We start from the raw sequence: 7,221 nt of genomic DNA, 5'->3' as shown, positions 1-7,221 counted from the left end.
GATCTTGTGATTGTGTTTCTGGGGCAGGGGAATTACTGAAATGAACAGTGTCTTGAAGAAAAGTAAAGTGTTTGTGTTTTATGCTGTGCATTTTCCTATTGTGTTTGGATATTGCCAAGGCTATAGAGATGCCTCATCGCACGCCTCAGGGGAGGGAATGCCCTGGCATGGTCTAATAGTTAAAAGCTTTTAGCCCTGAGGAGTCTGCCCAGGGTCTTGCCCAGCCCTGGCAGTAGCATGAGACCCTGTGGATCAGTTCTTTGCCTCTGAGCTAGGCTTCCAGAACACCAAACCTGCTAGTTCTTCTGGCTTTTGGCCACTCCATCCCTGTCTCTTATTCATCTCCTGAGTATTGGGATTGCATCAGGACCTGATTCTTGACTCACCCTTTGGAGGCAGAGTTGCTAATTGAGACAGGTTCACCTGAAGCTTATGTGGGCTCTTGCCTAAGCCTCCTGAGTACTAGGATTACAAATGTGTGCCACCACGCTCAGCCAGATACCTCTGCTTTGAACCCCATCGTACTTGGCTGACCTCTGTTTCAAACTGTATGCTGACATCACCCTTGACTCCTCCCAGCCTTGTGTTTCCCAAATTAATGACTCAAAAATGGGACTAAAAAGAATACACCAGTTTAATCTATGCCGAACTGAGTTCTTGAGATGGTTTCCTTCAGTGTGTGGTGACTTTATAATTATGTGGGTTGAAAGCATCCACCCCACTGTCTTGTCTCCCTCTGATCCACCAACAGTATACTAGCAAATCCGTTCCAAATATATCTAGAACTTCTCCCCTGCCTACATGGAGACAAGTCATAATTTATATGTTTTGCTTCTTTGTGGTTTCTGCTGCCTGGCCGTCAGAATGGTCTTGTGGAAATGTCAGATGAAGTTAGCTCAAAATCATTCTCTGGTGCCTGTTTCCCCTCGGACACAGTGTCATTGCTCAGCCCCCTACTCCTCTGCCTCCTGCCCTTTTCTCCTTCTCTCTCCCCTGCCCTCCCTGGCCTGTCTGTCCTCCTGTCTGGGAGGTGAGTGGGCTCTCCCACCAGGTAGCCACCCAAATTGGCCCTCTCTTCCTTAGATCTTTTCTCAAAAGTCCCCTTCTCAATGAGCAAGTCTGTTGGTCTCTCCGCCATGAAAACTTACATTCCTTCCCAACTGAGTCCGTCATTAGTGGTTGCCATTAGCATGCCATCTTTTTATCTTGTCTGTTTACCTTTCCCACTAGACCGTTAAGATTTATGAGCATAGAGCTTTTGGGGTCAGTTTTCTCATTTTTAGCTGCAACACTTTGAAAGGTACCCGGCATGAAGTACGCACTCAGTAGTTAGTTGTTGGGTATGTGTTTCTCAACTCCTCAATGGCAGCTTATTGGTTTTACTTTTAAAAACATTTCCTGAGTTAAAAACAAACAAACAAACAAACAAACAAACAAAAACAAAACCCCACATTGTGAGGGCTGGGGCCAGGGAGAAAGTGGCTGGTATGTCACTTCAGGGCCAAGATAGAGGATTGCTTCTACCTACACAGGCTAGAGATAGGAGGTATACTATACTAAGGAAAGCAGGGGCCAGGTCTCTCGCTGTTGTAGAAGGGGAGCTCATATGGAAAGTGGAAGGCTAGAGTCAGCACTGGTGACAGAAATGGAATCGGGTCACCATATTCTTACCTGGATTCCCATGTCTGCACTGACAGTCTAGCAACAGTGACACTCAGCAATACAGCAGCGATTAATATACCTCCATATCGAGCCTAATAACAGCAAAACTCAGAATAGATTCTCAATGTAGACATGGCTGCCCTTGAATGTACAGAGGCCTGCCTGCTTTTGTCTCCTGAGTGCTGGAACTAAGGGAGTTTGATTCCATCACCTGGCTCAGGATAGAGTCTCATTAACTAGAAGCCCATCCCCAAATGTAGACAGAATCTTCCCTTTGTTTCCTCTCTGGAGATGGATGCCCTTACAGACACACCAAGAAGTGGGCTTTACAAGCATCATTGCCCCTTCTACCTAATCAAACAGGCAGTCAAAACTAACGGACACAGGCGGTCTACCTCAGGGAACTACCGTGGATCGTTTTCCTCCAGGACAACCCAAGACTTGTGCAAAACTGGGCCCATGAACTTTCTGGAATGGTAGGGGCAGGGAGTCTCATAAGACTCCCGTACTCCCCTAGGAGTCACACAAAGTTAACAGTTCCTGAGCCACATCTTCCCTGGTGGTAAAACTGTTCCTAACTGTTCTTAAGGGAGCATGTTTCTGTCACCATAATTAAACTCACTGGTTCAGCAGACTAAAGTTGGTGGGATCTTTGGTTTGCCATTGATATCCTAGCTTGGGTAGGTAGCTGTTTGTGCATCTCCCTAGGAAAAGTTTGCAAGGAGTATTTGTAAGGTCTTTGCTGTGGGTGAGGAGACATGCATTTGAAACTAGGCTGTCTAAGGGTGCAGCAGCCACAGGGGAGATGCTTGTGTGGCATTCCTCCCCACATCTTATGAACTGGCACGGCTTGTTGCTACAGTGACAGTGGCAATGCCCCTGGTATGGGTGAAAGGCATGGGCGTCTGTCTGTCCGCCATGTGGTATGACATGCGTGGCAAGCCTGGATGAATCTGCTAGAGAATGTATCCCAGTCTGTGAAAGTACCACACACAGAATGGGACTGTAAGAGGGCTGTGGCCTCTGTCCTGGAACTCAGTGATCCATCTGTCTCTGTCTCCCAAGTGCTGGGATTGAAGGCACCATATCCTTCAGTCACGTGGTTCTTGTCCTGGGCAGTCATCCTTAGAGCTGAGTCCGAACTGCTTGATCAGAAAGAACTCGTCCACATAAAGGAGGAATGATAGAAAAAAAGACATGTGAATGTTCTCTACGGTTGCCTCTAAACTGACAGAAGAGTTAGAGAGGGAAGAAGGAGGGTGGAAGACGGAGAGGACTGGCTTGCTGTTTCTTAGGCTAGGGAGGCATTGGAGTACAAATTGGATCCATACTACACTGCCCCTCCCAAGCCCTGGAACCCATAAGAAGAACTGGGCAGTGACGAGGAGGATTGCAGGATAAATGTAACCGATGTTCTCCAGGACTGGCCTTTAAAGGAAGGGAAATCCATGGTGTGGCACACAAGCAAAGACCTTAATATAGATCAAGACAGAACGCTATGAAAACCAGGGAGGGTTTTTTTTTTTTTTTTTTTTTTTAACCATTGAACTGCTTGAATTAGGAAATATTTAAGATTCTCTCACAGCCTGGCTATGACCCATGGGGACAGATAGAATCAGTTTGAGTGCTGTGGACACAGACAAATGGTATTCTAACTAACCCATTTCTCCTTGAAACAAAGACTGCACAATTAGAGATAATACAAGGGAAATCAGACTCTGATGGACTAGCTCATGTGAGCCATTAGTTGCGTTTAGTTATTGACAGCTGAGATCTCATGAACTGGAGGACATAAAGGAAAGAGTGTTAGAAACAGCTCTTTTCTATCAAAGGTGTCTAGGCTGTCAAGGACCAATAGTCCATAAATATCTCCAATCTTATACAATTTAGGCACAAAGGAGATCAAATCTTTTACTGTCCTGCACTTGGTAAAATTCTTGCTTAAGCCAAGGCCGTGCTGCCTTCCTGAACTTGATCATAGCAGCCAATCTCTTCCCATTTTCCTTCGGAGCTGCTTTCCAAATTAGCCAGTTGGAAGCAGATTGTGAGGTTGAACCTCATCCAGTGAGAAACTGCCAAGCTCTCCAAAGCAATTCTTTTAGACAGAGGCCATCTTGGCTGTGTGCACTGCTTGCTTGCCTGGTTTGGGCCATGATATCCCCTTTTTACAAAAAGTAAGTACCTTGCTTTCTTCTTTGTCTTCATCTCCTTCTCCTTTTCTCCTCCTCCTCCTCCTCCTCCTCCTCTTCCTCCTCCTTCTCCTTTTCCTCCTCCTCCTCCTCCTTCTTCTTCTTCTTCTTCTTTCTCCTTTTCTCCTCCTCCTTCTTCTGTGTGTTTCTTTGTGTGACACTGACAATATTCCTTTCTAATAACAGGAATTCCAGGGATTAAGTGGGCATTCATAAGCAGAGGTTGATGCTAATTTTACTGCAGATGAGACTGTTTGCAGGGGAGTTAAGAAAGCGGTTGGCTCAGCTGAGACCTATGTCCTGTCACTGGGCTTTGGTGGCAATGCCGAGTCCCGTGGTGAGATCTGGTTTTTATGAAGCAGGAGGGGCTGTAACAGATTTGGATGGTTTAAATTGATATGTAAATTGGGTTCATAAAGTGCTAAAGAAGTAAAAGAGAAAAGGAAAAGGAAAAAGCAGGTGAAGGGCCAAATCACTAAAAAGGAAAAGCGAGGAAGATTTGCGAGGATCTGGAATCTCTAAGAACAGAAATCCATAGCCAAATTCAATGCTTGGGAAACACAGAGATGTTCAAAGCAAACGTTCAATGCAGACAAAAATGGTAGAGCTGTTCAGTGCAGACACTAAGTACATCCCAGGGGTAAAAATTGTTTCTGCATCCAGGGTCCCCTCAACAGCCATGTAGCCAGGGGCAGCAGGTAGCCACAGCATGGGCCAAAAGGCTTTCAGACTCGGGGGTCCTATATCAGCATAGCGGTGGAAACATAGCATGCTTTCCTTTGTGCCTGTGTTGGTCCGAACCAACAATCCCAGCTCCACCAAGCCTGGAATTGGGGAAGTGCATGGACATCCTGTGGCAAGAACCAAGACTGAAGAGGCAAGATGGATTGTGGAGACTTTCTGTGGATTCTAGGGGGTTTTCTAAACTAGAGCTGCTAGTTCAGGCTGCTGTATCCAGCGTTAATGTTTATATAGTGTTACTATATTTGCATCATTTCTATCCCTCTCTTCCTCCAGCTCTTCCCATGCCCACCTTCAGGCCCTCTAAATGGATGTCCTCTTCTTCTATAATTAGTTTTATTGCATTGCAACATTAATTTTTTGAGGAAACATTGGTACAAGTAATGGAATCTTGCCATGTTGTAGTGGACCTTGCTAGCCTTTCTCTTATCTTAGTAGCTCCTGGCTCCCAAGAGCAACTGGAATGGTGGGTGGTGGGCCTGCCACGATCCTGTTCTCCATTTTCAGAAAGCTCTCAGTTCCTAGTCGATGCACTGATAATGCCTGAGTGATTCATCTACTTAGAAAAGCATCGGAAAGACAGGCACAGATGGGAGAACAGGTCACACTCTGTGCAAGAACTCTTGGCAAGTGCACAGTTGGGGAAGTCACGGAAGACCCCCAACGTGGCGAGTGAGACTCTTCAGCAGCTTGTGACTGTTAACATAAACACAACACCAGCGGGGCAGTGGTGGCACTCTTTAGAAATCAACTAGAAAAGTTGTAATAGACTCAATGAGATTCCTGAAGAATGAACATTGAGACAGAGAATGGGAGTCGGGAACTGGTGAGAGATGCTATGAGGCAAGCTGGGAAGATGGAGGAAGCTGGAGAAGTGAAGAGACTAAAGCTCTTATGCTAAAGCCAGCAGCAGGAGGAGAATGAGAAGATAAATTGAGAGGGTTTCTTTTTCTTTTCTTTCTTTTTTTTTTTTATCCTTTTTGTAAAATGGAAGAAAATGAACCAATGGCTGTAAGTGGTATGTGCCTTTCCCCCCAAGATGTGAGAAATCGTGTGTGTGTGTGTGTGTGTGTGTGTGTAGAAATGAGTAACTTGAGAGAAGAAAACTGAGCCCACGATGTTCTAAATGATAGCTCCAACTCTGTGGCTACAGAGAGTCCTGGTTAAAATCATTGGGCCACAATACAAAACTAAAAGACATGAATGTGGAGAAAGGGACGGGGGAGGGGGGAGTGTGACAAAGAAGGAGGAAGATAAGAGAGGGTGGGGGTGAGGCCAAACATCCTGCACTAGTCACGTATGAAACTGTCAGAGAACATATGTAACCATTTTGTTAACAGGTTAAGGAAGCTAGAGTTATTTAATTTTGTGGAGAAAACACCATGCCATCAAGCGGTGGGCTTACCACTGAGGCAGTCATGGAGGTGCCATAGACCCCACAGCAGCTCAGGTGAGGGAAAGCTGGATTTTAAGATTTCAAAGTAAGCCATCACCAGGGATGATGGTTTGAGTGCTGGTATTCAGCCTGTGGAAAATAAAGTCTCGACAGACTTGAATACTGAGTCTTAGACCAAAGCCATGGCTGGAGGAGCTGACAGAATTGTCTGGGAGATCCATAGACAGCTGAGCATGCACAGACCAGAGGTATCAGGGAGTCCCAGCTCAGGGTGGACTGTTGGGAGAGGGACAGTGGAGTGTGAGGGTGAGCTATCTTTAGAATGATTTTTAAAAAAGACAGAAGACTCTGAATTAGAGATTTTTAAAAACCTGAATTTTAAGAGTCTATGTTTATATTTATCTATAAGAGACTGATAACTTTCAATCCTAAATCTGATACTGTGAGTTATAATTCTCAAGTTAGGCTTTATGAGTAAGTTAGAATCAGTTTGTTTTCACTTAAAAATTATTTTATCCTGCTTAGGGCCAGTGTAGAGGAATTTTAATCCAGCAACATGGCTGCTCTGGCCAGAGATCACATTAGCTTAGGAAAGGAAAAGAACAGGTCTGTGTGAATTGCCTGGAGGACACACTTTTAATCCCTCTGACCGGAATACAAACCTGTCTTTAGTGCACACCTTTAATCCCAATCAATGACATCTACTTGAGGGACAGACAAAGTGATGAATCAGAGAAAGAGTTGACAGAATGAGCCAGAGATAGGATGCACCCAACTGACAGGAAAGGAGCATCGAAGAGACTGGGGCTGGGCCAGAGGGAGTGAATCAGCTTAGTCCGTTCAACTCCTGCAGTGCAGTTGAGTTCAGCAGAGTTCATTCATGAGTTCCGTTCCATTTGTGCAGTGCATGCAGGCCAGCAGAGCCAGAAAATAAGGAGCCAGAAGATTAGAACAAATTGCCAAATTGTTAGAGGCCAAGCAGAGCGAATCAGTGGGAAGCTGAGAGAAGCCAGATTGAATCAGTCAGCTTGGAGAGGAGTTTGAGCCAGAAGAGCTGAGTTGAACCAGCCAGCCAGAGTTCAGAAAGAACTGGAAAGGGTGAGTTTATGCAGCAGCAAATCTAAAGCATTCTAGATTAGATTGTATCTAGGCTAAAAGTTTCCAGGCCTAGGGCTAGGGATACATAGAACAGAGAACGGAAATCCGTGGGCTCAGCCCAAGCTGTGTATTCGC

Source organism: Mus musculus, chromosome 10, assembly GCF_000001635.26.
Source record: "Mus musculus strain C57BL/6J chromosome 10, GRCm38.p6 C57BL/6J".
Taxonomy (NCBI): domain Eukaryota; kingdom Metazoa; phylum Chordata; class Mammalia; order Rodentia; family Muridae; genus Mus; species Mus musculus.
This window is presented reverse-complemented; position numbering follows the sequence as displayed.